The sequence below is a fragment of the Syngnathus scovelli genome, unplaced genomic scaffold, assembly GCF_024217435.2.
Source record: "Syngnathus scovelli strain Florida unplaced genomic scaffold, RoL_Ssco_1.2 HiC_scaffold_66, whole genome shotgun sequence".
NCBI classification, from domain to species: Eukaryota; Metazoa; Chordata; class Actinopteri; order Syngnathiformes; family Syngnathidae; genus Syngnathus; species Syngnathus scovelli.
This window is the reverse complement of record NW_026061648.1, coordinates 120202-135434: the sequence shown is the minus strand read 5'-3', so window position 1 is coordinate 135434 and position 15233 is coordinate 120202. Positions and strand designations below refer to the sequence as shown.

General features: G+C 45.7%; 1 non-coding gene and 1 pseudogene across 1 annotated transcript; both read left to right on the top strand.

The window, feature by feature from the left end:
* Nucleotides 1-3550: 3550 nt before the first annotated feature.
* On the top strand, nt 3551-3714 carry LOC125971714 (U1 spliceosomal RNA). The gene has a single exon (XR_007482573.1). It is a non-coding gene; the product is annotated as a U1 spliceosomal RNA (small nuclear RNA).
* Nucleotides 3715-4994: 1280 nt separating this feature from the next.
* Nucleotides 4995-5138, top strand: LOC125971715 (U5 spliceosomal RNA; annotated as a pseudogene).
* Nucleotides 5139-15233: the final 10095 nt, after the last annotated feature.

Sequence of the window (15233 nt, the reverse complement as noted above, 5' to 3'; positions counted from 1 at the left end):
AATTTTGTATAATCTTATAACACAACCAATCAATTATTCCTATTAAATGTAGCATTGCAAAATCTTAAATTCACAATTTAGCTTCTTCCAATTCCTGAAAGCATGTTCTGTCATTTTTATTTTCTTCGAATTTCTCATGTGGGCTCGACACTTAACATGCACTAGTGTGGATTAGTTTCTGCTTGCAAACAGATTTCTCTCTTTTTCCTCTCATTTTTATCTTTCAAAATAATTTCTGTTCTGCGGTGCAAATTGGATAGACCACAGTCTAGCAAATTTTTTTTTATACTAAAACTTTAGCCAATGTTCATCATTTTAACATATACACACACACATGCAGAGCTCTCGCACGCAAAAGGTAGTTCCCAGCACCAATGATTCGTCACAGGCTGGCCATTTCCTGTGGTCGATCATGAGCTGGTCCCTCCCATGCACACGAGGACAGCACATGCTTATTTTATTTATTTATCTTCTAGAAGCAAGTTGCATTTCTTTACCACTTGATTTCTCAACTTCCTTTCTACTCCATACTTTTTCTTCCACTTCGGCATATATTGCATACAATTAAGAAATCTACTCGCCATGTACTTCTCATCTCCGTCAAGAGGTAGAGATTTACCGTTTTTATTTCCCATCTTAATTCTAGTAATTTTAGGTTTTACAATCTCTTTGTCTCAAAAAATATTATTATTATTATTATTACTATTATTACTTATTTATTTCTTTGAGGATCCTCAATGCAGGTTTAAATTGACCTTTCAACAAATTACTAGCCTGTATTATTGCCGTGGATCAATGCTAGAACTGCTATTTAGTCAATTTATCCTACCAGCCACACTCTCAATTACACAAACTCCAGCGCTTTGTATTTTTCTCATGGCTCGGACAAACCAAAGCCGTATCTCATAGCTCGGACAAACCAAAGCCGAATCTCATAGCTCGGACAAACCAAAGCCGAATCTCATAGCTCGGACAAACCAAAGCCGAATCTTATAGCTCGGACAAACCAAAGCCGTATCTCATAGCTCGGACAAACCAAAGCCGTATCTCATAGCTCGGACAAACCAAAGCCGAATCTCACGTGCACCTGTGTTTTTTTTTTTTTTTATACGCGTTTCACAACAACACAATCACACAACTTCAGGCCTTTAACTTACTTGTCCCCTGGTTCGTTGCACTGCCGGGTCCCGTCAATCCACCTCTGTCAGACGAAGGCAGACCTAAGATGCTGGCCCAGCGAAGAATTTCCTTCCCAGGTCTTTCTTTACCAGGTCCGGCTAATGGACGCTGGCCCGTCGACGGTGTACAGCGCGTCGTCCTCCGTCAGCCAGATGATGGGTATGAGGGATCCCGGGTTTCGGCACCAAAACGTTAGAGATTTGCTCACTCCAACTTATTTTGCAAGAACCACACGGGAGACAAGCAAGTTCTTTTAGACACCTGCAGGTGGAGAGATCACTCGCTACAGGAATGAAATCTAAAAGTCTCCTTCCTGCAAGGGCATATTTATTAGGAGGAACAGAGTGGGGGTGAGAGTGGACAGGTTTGGTGTACCCCCGGCCTCTGATAAGATCAGAGCAGGGGGTGTTTTACACTGTTGTGGGAAACAGAACAACTTTGATTGCTTCCCCTGCAGCTGGTCAATCAAGCAGAGGAAGCAACCACTTCATCTTACTCTGCATTGTGAGGGCAAGACAAGATTGATTTAATCATTATAGTTTACATTCCAACATAATCCTACGATAAAGATAACCTGGAAAACCCTAACAGAGTTAATTTAACTCGGGTGGTTAGATTACGGACGAATCTCCGAACCCGGCTAAAACAAACCCGTTACCGGGAAGCCGGGGGCACCTTAATGCAAGAGGTGCGTTTGACAGGTCATATGCAAAAGTTTCATTCGTATGTAAAATAAATTTCAAGATTTTCCTTTATAAATCATTGGCTGTTCAGATCAGCAATATCAGTTAAACATATCATATAGCGGACAGAGACAAAGATAATTGAAAAGTGAAATGAAGTTCATGGGAGTTACAGATTTGTCAAGAAGAATGGTCCAATATACCTTCAACCAGAATCCACACTCTCATTGGAAGCTTTAGGAAGTATCTCGAGCAGTGGTTCTTAACCTTGTTGGCGGTACCAAACCCCACCAGTTTCATATCAAAGTCAAAGTCAAAGTCAGCTTTATTGTCAATTTCTCCACATGCCAAAGACACACAAAGAAACCGAAATTTCGTTCCCCCCTATCCCACGGTGACAAGACATGGCCCACAACAGACAAACAAGTGAACAAGTATAACAAAAGCGTGCTGAATAAATAATGAATAAATAACAACAAATAAATAAATAAAAAAGAGGAGCAAAAAAAAAAAAAAAAAAAGGAGCAAGTGCGCGTACAGCAGACATTCCAGAAAATAGCGCAACAGTGCCGCACGCTACGCAGAAGGGGGTAGCGAGTTCAGGGCCCTAACAGCCTGGAGTAAGAAGCTGTTGGCGAGTCTGGTGGTGCGGGAGCGCAGGCAGAACGTCAAACAAAGAGTGAGCCGGGTGACTCACATCTCTCGCAATCGAGGTTGCCTTGCGGGTGAGATGGGAGGTGTAAATGTCCTTCAGGGAGGGGAGCGAAGCACCAATAATCTTACCAGCCGTATTCACTATGTGCTGCAGGGCCTTCAAGTTCTGTTCAGTGCAGTTACCACCCCAGATAGCGATGCAACTGGTGAGGACGCTCTCAATGGTGCCACGGTAGAATGTAGACACGACTGCCTGAGGAGCACATGCACGCCTGAGCTTCCGCAGGAAGTACAGGCGGCGCTGAGCTTTCTTTTCCAGTGACGAGGTGTTTGCGGACCAGGAGAGGTCCTCACTGATGTGCACCCCCAGGAACTTGGTGCAGCTCACCCTCTCCACCACAGCACCGTCGATGATCAGCGGCAGGCGGCGCTGAGCTTTCTTTTCCAGTGACGAGGTGTTTGCGGACCAGGAGAGGTCCTCACTGAACATGCCTGGAAGTCGATGCCGGTGCTTGGGGCCGTGTGGCGGTGAACTATTTATGTTATAGTTATTTGATATATTTGTCATTTTCAAAACTTGTTCAGAAAAAAAATATATTATTCAGTGGTAATGTTGGACGTTTTCAATAAATACAAATTCATACAGTTTTAGGGTTCTCAGGTTAAAAGAGGCAATGCATGATAGGCATGTTTTTGCCGATATATTATTTTTACTTTATTTTTTATGGTTTGTTATGGTTGCTGCCATCACCACTAGATGGCGACGAAGACAAAGGAGGTGAACAAAGGCGTGGGGGTAGGGGCAATGAAGGGTAGAAAAAGAAGCAAAGCATGGTGATAGTGTCTCTTAATCTATGTTTTACTTAATTTATAATGCTTTGGTTTTGTAATGACCAAAGGTACTTTTTAAACAGTTCTACGAATCCTGTTTCATCCACTGAGTGTGTATGTGTGCCACACGTTTTTAGCAATTAAGCCCGTGACTGAAGATGGCGTGTGCGGTAAAGACGTCGGCCCGGCAACTTGTACAGTTCATACCTACCTGGAAGGGGAGACACCATGATCAAGAAGGTGGTTCACCCAAAGTGAGGCTCAGCCATTGCACTCTGGTTGTGCTGACCTCTGCAAATTCCCCTACTGTGGGAATCTCAACTGCATTATTTCTGGTAGTGGGGGACTGTGTTCGCGCTCTCCTCTGGTCTTTCTGATGAAAACAAAAATTAAGCGCAGTAGTACGCACATGGAGTTGAAGTCTGCGATGCTGTGACACACTGAACGCTTTTGATTATGTAATTAACTGTACTCTGGAACTGTGTGTCAGGGTTTTCCAGATTATCCTTATCGTATGATTATGTTGGAATGCAGCCTGTAATAAATAACGTAGCTAGATTAGTTTTATGCTTATGTTGGAATGCAACCTGTGATAAATAACCTAGCTTGTCCCATCCTACACAAAGTCGTAAAACACCCTTTGCTATGTTTTGACTAGTGGTCAAGGGCTTTCTCTATTCAGTCCACTCTTACCCCCACCCTGTTTCTCTTAATAAAAATGCTCTTGCAGGAGCCGTGAGTCAGACCTCCATTCGAACATCGCTGTACGCACAGCGACAAATGGACTCTCCACCTGCAGGTGTCTAAAAGGACTTACTCGTCTCCCGTGTGGTTCTTGCAAAATAAGTTGGAGTGAGCGAATCTCTAACACTGTGCATTTGCTCGCTAAACTGTATTCACCAAATTAGTAAATGCAAAATAATATGTAATTACCACGTTCCTGACTCGTCATATGATATGAACGTGTCAAAACCTTTTTGTCGGCTGTAGGTCTGTCTTTTTAAGAATTCGCCGGATTGTTTTTCCTCATACATCACAAGTATGGATTTCTAGAGAACAACTTTTACTTTCTAAAGTAAAATATTTTCAAATGTCAAATATCAAACGCCACCAACGCAGTGGAGGTGAATTACACTCCAAACCATGCCAGCAACGTCAAAAGCCTCAATTATTTGCGACACAAGCGAGACATAGAGCATTTCTGAAGTTTGAAAAACCATTTGAGAAATTACGATCGTATTTTGTTTCCTGATTTGTGTTGAATAAAGTTATGAAATTACAAATTTTCAAATAAAACACAGGGATGGGATCATTTCCCGTTCTCTCAGACCAAAAGTACACGTACCAAGACATACAACTGTTTTTACCTTCAATAATCAAAATAGACGCCCAATATAATTGAAAGAACGAGCGCCGTCAGTGTTCGATCAGATACCTACAATCCTGTGCGCCAACAATGTTTAAAGTAAGTGAGACATTAATGAACACAAAATACTCGTTTAAACATTCTATTTTGCTTGAGTCCTTGTAAGTATAGTAAATCCATCAACTTCTATTGTTTGAATGTTGCTGCAATTTGAGTGCGAGACCGCCTGTGAATTTAGTGAGACCAGCAGTGGGATGGCCCGTTTTGACTCAGATTTTCAGATACTCGTTCCTCTTCAGATCGAATAAATCTTTCGCCTTTTACTAAAGATTTCTGTGGAGAGGAACAATAAGAGTATATCATTTCCGTGGAGAGGAACAATAAGAGTATATCTCAATTTGTTGATGCTCTGTGAAAGCAGAGCGTTCTTTCTCTTTTTGCAACGGATAGCCGCCTATATCATACTCCGTGCAACAATCATACGTTCGCATAATTCATACCGGCACATATGTGAACATGTTCACATAAACAGAGAAATTATGCCGAGAATTATGGAGACAGCTTCCTGGACCTAGTCTACTCGGCGCAAAAGGGAGCTTTCAAAGCCACCCCCCTCCCCCATCTGGGGCTTTCTGACCATCTCACCGTTTTGCTTTTGCCCGCATACAGACAATTGGTAAAGGCATCCAGGCCGGTTCGGAGGCGGGTTCGGGTGTGGCCTGAGGGTGCCTCCAATGCACTTCGTGACTGCTTCGACACCACTGACTGGGACTTGTTTAAGCAGGCAGCCACCTACAACGATTGGACGGACATAGAGGAGTATACTGACTCTGTTACCTCTTACATCACGAAGTGCATCGATGATGTGACTTGCTCGAAATCCGTTGTCACTCGCGCGAACTGGAAGCCGTGGCTGACGGGGGCTTTCCTCAGACTGTTGAGGGCCAGGGACAATGCTTTCAGAGCGGGGGACGAGGCTGGCTTGAGGACAGCGAGGGCTGACCTGTCCCGAGGCATCAAAGAAGCGAAGAAGGCGTTCTCGTGCAAGGTTTCCACCCACTTCAAGGACAGCAAGGACGCACGTAGCCTTTGGCGGGGCATTCAGACCATCACGGACTACAAGCCCGCGCCGAGGAGCTGTGAGGGCGACGTCCGTCTGCTGAACGATCTGAACCGCTTCTTTGCTCGCTTCGACGCCCAGAACAGCACTTGCCCGCTGAAGACCACTCCCCCCCCACACAAGCAGCCTCTGCGCCTCTCTGCCGACAGTGTGAGGAGGGCGCTTGCCGCTATTGATACCCGTAAGGCGGCGGGCCCTGACAACATCCCGGGTCGAGCGCTGAAGGACTGCGCTGGGGAGCTGTCGGGTGTCTTCACGGACATCTTTCACGTTTCCCTGCAGCAGCCCATCGTCCCTTCGTGTTTCAAGGCTGCCACCATCGTTCCTGTGCCGAAGAAACCTGCACCGTCCTGCTTCAATGACTACCGCCCCGTGGCACTGACGCCCATCATCATGAAGTGCTTTGAGCGGCTTGTCATGGAGCACATCAAGTCCGTTCTCCCCCCCACCATTGACCCTTTCCAGTTTGCGTACCGTGCCAAGCGGTCCCTCTGAGGATGCCATCTGCTCTGCTCTCCACTCGGCCCTCACCCACCTGGAGAGAAAGGACTCATATGTGAGGTTGCTGTTTGTGGACTTCAGCTCTGCCTTCAACACCATTGTGCCGCAGCGACTCATCTGCAAACTCGACGAGCTGGGCCTCAGTACCTCCCTCTGCAACTGCTACTGGACTTCCTCTGTCAGAGGCCTCAGGTGGTGCGTGTTGGCGACAAAATCTCCGCCAGCATCACGCTGAGCACGGGGGCCCCCCAGGGCTGCGTGCTCAGTCCATTGCTCTTCACCCTGCTGACGCATGACTGCACTGCGACCTACAGCGACAACCGCATAGTGAAGTTTGCTGACGACACGACTCTGGTGGGTCTCATCACGAAGGGCGACGAGACTCGGTACAGGTCGGAAGTTGACCTTCTGACCACGTGGTGCAGGGACAACAACCTCCTGCTGAACGTCAATAAGACCAAGTAAATCATTGTTGACTTCCGGAAGGGTCACACAACACACCTGCCGCTGATCATCGACGGTGCTGTGGTGGAGAGGGTGAGCTGCACCAAATTCCTGGGGGTGCACATCAGTGAGGACCTCTCCTGGTCCGCAAACACCTCGTCACTGGAAAAGAAAGCTCAGCGCCGCCTGTACTTCCTGCGGAAGCTCAGGCGTGCATGTGCTCCTCAGGCAGTCGTGTCTACATTCTACCGTGGCACCATTGAGAGCGTCCTCACCAGTTTCATCGCTGTCTGGGGTGGTAACTGCACTGAACAGAACTTGAAGGTCCTGCAGCGCATAGTGAATACGGCTGGTAAGATTATTGGTGCTTCGCTCCCCTCCCTGAAGGACATTTACACCTCCCATCTCACCCGCAAGGCAACCTCGATTGCGAGAGATGTGAGTCACCCGGCTCACTCTTTGTTTGACGTTCTGCCTGCGCTCCCGCACCACCAGACTCGCCAACAGCTTCTTTCTCCAGGCTGTTAGGGCCCTGAACTCGCGGCACTGTTGCGCTATTTTCTGGAATGTCTGCTGTACGCGCACTTGCTCCTTTGTTTTTTTTTTGCTCCTCTTATTTATTTATTTATTTGTTGTTATTTATTCATTATTTATTCAGCACGCTTTTGTTATACTTGTTCACTTGTTTGTCTGTTGTGGGCCATGTCTTGTCACCGTGGGATAGGGGGGAACGAAATTTCGGTTTCTTTGTGTGTCTTTGGCATGTGGAGAAATTGACAATAAAGCTGACTTTGACTTTGACTTTGATATGAAACTGGTGGGGTTTGGTACCGCCAACAAGGTTAAGAACCACTGCTCGAGATACTTCCTAAAGCTTCCAATGAGAGTGTGGATTCTGGTTGAAGGTATATTGGACCATTCTTCTTGACAAATCTGTAACTCCCATGAACTTCATTTCACTTTTCAATCATCTTTGTCTCTGTCCGCTATATGATATGTTTAACTGATATTGCTGATCTGAACAGCCAATGATTTATAAAGGAAAATCTTGAAATTTATTTTACATACGAATGAAACTTTTGCATATGACCGTATGTGACCAAAGGTTTGAGGTCCAACCGAGACTTGAGCTGGGATCACTGGTTTCAGAGTCGAGAGTGTTCAAAGCAGGCTCAATTAACACAATTAGGACAAATTTATTAAAATCAATTCGGACTCACTTACCTACCTTAGATACCTACCTTGGATACTTACCTCAAATTGGTACCACACCTCTGGTCCCCGGACCACGCCCACCTAAAAAATTAGAAAAGACAAAAATCAAAAAAATATATACGTAAATACTTACCTGAATAATCCATATACCTGTAGTAAGAAAAATGAGAAACAAAAAATTAAAAAACAAAAATAAAAAACAAAACAAAAAACAAAACAATAAAATATTCAAAATCATAATTCACAATATCAAATCGTAATTGGAACACATTCATTGAGGCTAAAACCAATTTTATTTCCAAAAAAGAAAAAGTCAGAAACAAAAACTAAAATTTGAAATTAGAAACTCTAACCAAACAGAGACTATAAAAGGATGCGCAGCGCAAAAGACGCTCAGTGCGTGGAGAGAGAACAAAGAGAAAACAACTCAGCAGCAATTACAAACAGTAGATTTCAGCATCAATTTTATTTTTTGTTTGTTTGTGTGCCAGACCTGAGGAAGGCCCTAGCGGCCGAAACGTTGTCAAGGCACGCATACATTATATATTGGCCAAACAAAATCTAACAAAAGAAATTTTATTAAAAACTACTTCATTAAAAACAACCATATTAAAAACAATTTTGTTTGATAAAAACAAGTTTATTACATATATAACAAAGGCGAATTCCAGCCATGTAGCAAGGTTGGACCACGGTCCACTATGGCCGACGCCGCCGCTTTGCTCGTCAGAACCCTGGGCTGGACGCTGGGAGGTGTTCCGGACGGATGGACCGTGCTTTTGCCCCTGCTTCCAACAGGAAGGGGGGCTCCTACTGCAATCAGAACCCTGGGCTGGACGCTGGGAGGTGTGCCGGACGGATGGACCGTGCTTTTGCCCCTGCTTCCAACAGGAAGGGGGGCTCCTACTGCAATCCTGACCCTACCCCCAACCCTAAACCTAAACCTAACCCTAACCCCAACCCCAACCCTAACCCCAACCCTTACCCCAATCCCAGTCCCTTTTTACGTCCCACCAGGAACAGAACTTCCAACAAGTAGGACAATTAACATAATTAGGACAAATTGGTTTTACTTTATTCAGACCCACTTACATCTAATACCTACCTGGATACTTACCTCCAATTGGAACCACGCGTCTGGTCCCCGGACCACGCCCACCTGAAAAAAGCAGAAAAAAAATGACAAAACGGAATAAAACAAAAATATAAACAAAAGTCACCAAATGTTCTCAATAATATAATTACAAATTTGCAAAAACCCAATATATAATCCACCTACCTATGTACTACTTACCTGTAGTTTGGACCGCAATCCGAGATCCTAGACCACGTCTATTTGAAAAACAAAAAACATCAAAAAACATGAAAAAAAAACAATTAAAAAACATTAAAAAACAAAATGTGTATGTTTACATTTCTATAATACCAATTCCAAGTTGACCAAATTATAATTATTTTGTTCAAACCTAATATGAAGGCTAGTTTAATTATGAAAATTAATTGAAAAATGAAAATATAAGCTAAAACACGTTACATTTCTAAAACGAAATTTCGAAAAACAAAAAAGATTTAAAACTTCAACCGAGCTGAGGGTATAAAAGGAATCCGCAAGGCAAAGGGCCTTTAGTGCGAATTTGGACTGCAAGCAAGACACATTGTTGCACCTTACAAAACAAAAATAGTTTTTCATATAATACCTGATGTCAGGTGTGCCAGACCTGATGAAGGCTTTAGATAGCCGAAACGTTGTCAGGGCACACATTGCATATTGGCCAGAATAAATCAAAAAAGAAACTTTATTTTAAAAAAAAATAACTTTATTAAATATATGACAAAGGCAAATTCTGGATCCACAGCCATGGATCAGGGTTGGACGACGGTCCACTCTGGCCGACGCCACCGCGTTGCCCGCCGGAACCGTGAGCTGGGGGCTGATTGGAATCCCGGATGGATGGACCGTGCTTTTGCCTTTCCCTCCTCTAGGAGGGGGGGCTCCCACCGTAACCCTAACCCTAACCCTAACCTGACCCCATTTCCCGATAAGACAAAAACGTCAACCTGCAAGTTAAAATTTGAAAATAAACGAGTCAAAATTTGAACGTAAACACAAATTTAAACAATAATTGCAAATAAGCACTATTTGAGACCAAAAGCAGTTAAAAGTAAATACTTACCTCAAATAAAACCACAATACTCACCCAAAACAAAAAAATGTGCATACCTATCAAATTTGAATGTAAACAATTGCAAATAAGCATTATTTGGGACAAAAAAGCAAAAAAAGCAGTTAAAAGTAAATACTTACCTTAATTAAAACCATAATACTTACCCAAAACAAAAATATACTTACCTATTACGGAGATCACAAATCCACGCCCAATCGGTGCCTGCAAGAAAACAAGTTACTATGCTAAAGAAACAAGCGCAAATCGCTGGCTCCGCCCACTTGGAGGAGTGTATATAAGCACCGTTCGGAGCAGGAGCTCTCAGTCTCGATGCGGCCGTGGAGGAGGAAGCAGCTCCCCATGTGATGAAACTAAACTAAATTTAGATGCAATTCCTGTGTGCCAGACCTGAAGAAGGCACAAAAGATGCCGAAACGTTGTCGATGGCCACACAGATAAACAAAATTTAGCGCAAAATGACGCCGGTACAAAACCAATTGGAAACAAATAGTAATTTACCCACGCTCTACCCAGATAGGAGAGCGCATGGATGCCGCACAGACCAAGATGCTCTCGCTCCACCCAGATAGGGGAGTCGATGAATTAGGTGCGAGGTACGAATATTTAGTTGAACGCAAGCGCAGCTGTCAATCTTACATGCCAAATCGAGACTCACTTATTAATTATATAACAAAGGCGACCGGATAGGTAAAGTGCAATCAAAAACAAACATACAATAAGCACAAACACGTGTTCAAGGTCAAAAACGATCTTTATTAAGCCCTAATTAGTCCTGGCCAGCATGGCGGGCGCGGCTGCAAGGGGCAGGATGCTCTGGAGCTGGTTGTGGGGTGCGGGCCAGGATGGTAGGACCGTGCCTTTGTTCTTCTCCTTCGGGGGAGGAACTCTTTACCTAATCCTAACTCGCCTGTGCCACCTCCAGTGCGCCACCCCCCACGTTTCCGGTTTCCATCGAGCTCCTGTTACGTCTGTGTGCTGTCCCCTAAACTGGTCCTATCCCAGCCCTAATCCTAACCTACCCCCCATCCTAACCTAACCTCTAACCCTAACCCTAACCTTAACCCTAACCCTAACCTGACCCCATTTCCCGATAAGAAAAAAACGTCAACCTGCGGGTTAAAATTTGAAAATAAACAAGTCAAAATTTGAACGCAAACACAAATTTGAACAATAAATGCAAATAAGCACTATTTGAGACCAAAAGGCAGTTAAAAGTAAATACTTACCTCAAATAAAACCACAATACTCACCCAAAACAAAAAAATGTGCATACCTATCAAATTTGAATGTAAACAATTGCAAATAAGCATTATTTGGGACAAAAAAAGCAAAAAAAACAGTTAAAAGTAAATACTTATCTTAATTAAAACCATAATACTTACCCAAAACAAAAATATACTTACCTATTCCAGAGATCACAAATCCACGCCCAATCGGTGCCTGCAAGAAAACAAGTTACTATGCTAAAGAAACAAGCGCAAATCGCTGGCTCCGCCCACTTGGAGGAGTGTATATAAACACCGTTCGGAGCAGGAGCTCTCAGTCTCGATGCGGCCGTGGAGGAGGAAACAGCTCCCCATGTGATGAAACTAAACTAAATTGAGATGCAATTCCTGTGTGCCAGACCTGAAGAAGGCACAAAAGATGCCGAAACGTTGTCGATGGCCACACAGATGAACAAAATTTAGCGCAAAATGACGCCGGTACAAACCAATTGGAAACAAATAGTAATTTACCCACGCTCTACCCAGATAGGAGAGCGCATGGATGCCGCACAGAGCAAGATGCTCTCGCTCCACCCAGATAGGGGAGTCGATGAATTAGGTGCGAGGTTCGAATATTTAGTTGAACGCAAGCGCAGCTGTCAATCTTACATGTCAAATCGAGACTCACTTATTAATTATATAACAAAGGCGACCGGATAGGTAAAGTGCAATCAAAAACAAACATACAATAAGCACAAATACGTTTTCAAGGTCAAAAACGATCTTTATTAAGCCCTAATTAGTCCTGGCCAGCATGGCGGGCGCGGCCGCAACGGGCAGGATGCTCTGGAGCTGGTTGTGGGGTGCGGGCCAGGATGGTAGGACCGTGCCTTTGTTCCTCTCCTTCGGGGGAGGAACTCTTTACCTAATCCTAACTCGCCTGTGCCACCTCCAGTGCGCCCCCCCCCCACGTTTCTGGTTTCCATCGAGCTCCTGTTACGTCTGTGTGCTGTCCCCTAAACTGGTCCTATCCCAGCCCTAATCCTAACCGATCCCCCATCCTAACCTAACCCCTAACCCTAACCCTAACCCTAACACTAACCTGACCCCATTTCCCGATAAGACAAAAACGTCAGCCTGCAAGTTAAAATTTGAAAATAAACAAGTCAAAATTTGAACGTAAACACAAATTTGAACAATAATTGCAAATAAGCACTATTTGAGACCAAAAGGCAGTTAAAAGTAAATACTTACCGCAAATAAAACAACAATACTCACCCAAAACAAAAAAAAAATGTGCATACCTATCAAATTTGAATGTAAACAATTGCAAATGAGCATTATTTGGGACAAAAAAAGCAAAAGAAGCAGTTAAAAGTAAATACTTACCTTAATTAAAACCATAATACTTACCCAAAACAAAAATATACTTACCTATTCCGGAGATCACAAATCCACGCCCAATCGGTGCCTGCAAGAAACCAAGTTACTATGCTAAAGAAACAAGCGCAAATCGCTGGCTCCGCCCACTTGGAGGCGTGTATATAAACACCGTTCGGAGCAGGAGCTCTCAGTCTCGATGCGGCCGTGGAGGAGGAAGCAGCTCCCCATGTGATGAAACTAAACTAAATTTAGATGCAATTCCTGTGTGCCAGACCTGAAGAAGGCACAAAAGATTCCGTAACGTTGTCGATGACCACACAGATGAACAAAATTTAGCGCAAAATGACGCCGGTACAAAACCAATTGGAAACAAATAGTAATTTACCCACGCTCGACCCAGATAGGAGAGCGCATGGATGCCGCACAGAGCAAGATGCTCTCGCTCCATCCAGATAGGGGAGTCGATGAATTAGGTGCGAGGTACGAATATTTAGTTAAACGCAAGCGCAGCTGACAATCTTACATGCCAAATCGAGACTCACTTAATAATTATATAACAAAGGCGACCAGATAGGTAAAGTGCAATCAAAAACAAACATATAATAAGCACAAACACGTGTTCAAGGTCAAAAACGATCTTTATTAAGCCCTAATTAGTCCTGGCCAGCATGGCGGGCGCGGCCGCAATGGGTAGGATGCTCTGGAGCTGGTTGTGGGGTGCGGGCCAGGATGGTAGGACCGTGCCTTTGTTCCTCTCCTTCGGGGGAGGAACTCTTTCAAGATGGCGGCGCGTGCACACGCAGCGGCCACTCTCTGTCCCGTCGGTACGGTGATTTGTTCGTCTAATGAGTGTTCGTCCGACAGTCTTGTGTGTTCGTCTCGTCCGTGCTACAAGTACAGCAGGCAGGTTCTGCTTGACATCGGCAGAAGTGGGTTTTGCGGCGTTCTGGACTTTGAAGCGTCGACATTAAAGGCGCTCGGACTGCTACGTCCTGAAACGTCGCCGACCTCACCCGCTATTCCTATTTCTATTGGGAGCCGTCGGAAACGGTGTGCGAGGAGGCAGAAGAGGGGCAAGCGCGGAGGCGTCCGGGCCAGGCTGGCGGCCAACCCAGCGCGACCGGCGGTGCCCTCCATTCTTCTGGCGAATGTTCGATCGCTGGACAACAAAATTGATTACGTTCGCCTGCTGAGGTCTACGAACCGGACGGTGCGGAACTGCTGTGTGCTCGTGTTCACCGAGACCTGGTTGAGTGACAACATTCCGGACTCTGCAGTGCACCTGGAGCGGCTAGCGTGCTATCGGGCGGACCGTGCCATTGTACGAGGGGGAAAGTCGCGTGGAGGTGGAATATGCGTCTACATCCGAGAAGAATGGTGCCGGGACTCTGTGGTGGTATGTAAGCACTGCTCGCCGCTTGTGGAGTTTGTGATCATTAAGTGCCGTCCTTTTTATCTGCCGAGGGAATTTACCGCGATTCTGCTAGTCGCGGTATACATCCCGCCTTCCAACATCGAAGGAGACAGGATCGCGGCGCTTGGTGAACTGTACCAGGCTGTCAGTGAACAGCAAACAGCGCACCCTGACGGTTTCACCATCTTCGCTGGAGACTTCAATCATGCCAACCTGAAGTCTGTTTTCCCGAGGCTTCACCAGCATGTTCCTTTTCCGACACGTGGCGACAGCTTCCTGGACCTAGTCTACTCGGCGCAAAAGGGAGCTTTCAAAGCCACCCCCCTCCCCCATCTGGGGCTTTCTGACCATCTCACCGTTTTGCTTTTGCCCGCATACAGACAAATTGGTAAAGGCATCCAGGCCGGTTCGGAGGCAGGTTCGAGTGTGGCCTGAGGGTGCCTCCGATGCACTTCGTGACTGCTTCGACACCACTGACTGGGACTTGTTTAAGCAGGCAGCCACCTACAACGATTGGACGGACATAGAGGAGTATACTGACTCTGTTACCTCTTACATCACGAAGTGCATCGATGATGTGACTTGCTCGAAATCCGTCGTCACTCGCGCGAACTGGAAGCCGTGGCTGACGGGGGCTGTCCTCAGACTGTTGAGGGCCAGAGACAAGGCTTTCAGAGCGGGGGATGAGGCTGGCTTGAGGACAGCGAGGGCCGACCTGTCCCGAGGCATCAAAGAAGCGAAGAAGGCGTTCTCGTGCAAGGTCTCCACCCACTTCAAGGACAGCAAGGACGCACGTAGCCTTTGGCGGGGCATTCAGACCATCACGGACTACAAGCCCGCGCCGAGGAGCTGTGAGGGCGACGTCCGTCTGCTGAACGATCTGAACCGCTTCTTTGCTCGCTTCGACGCCCAGAACAGCACTTGCCCGCTGAAGACCACTCCCCCCCCACACGAGCAGCCCCTGCGCCTCTCTGCCGACGGTGTGAGGAGGGTGCTTGCCGCTATTGACACCCGTAAGGCGGCGGGCCCTGACAACATCCCGGGTCGAGCGC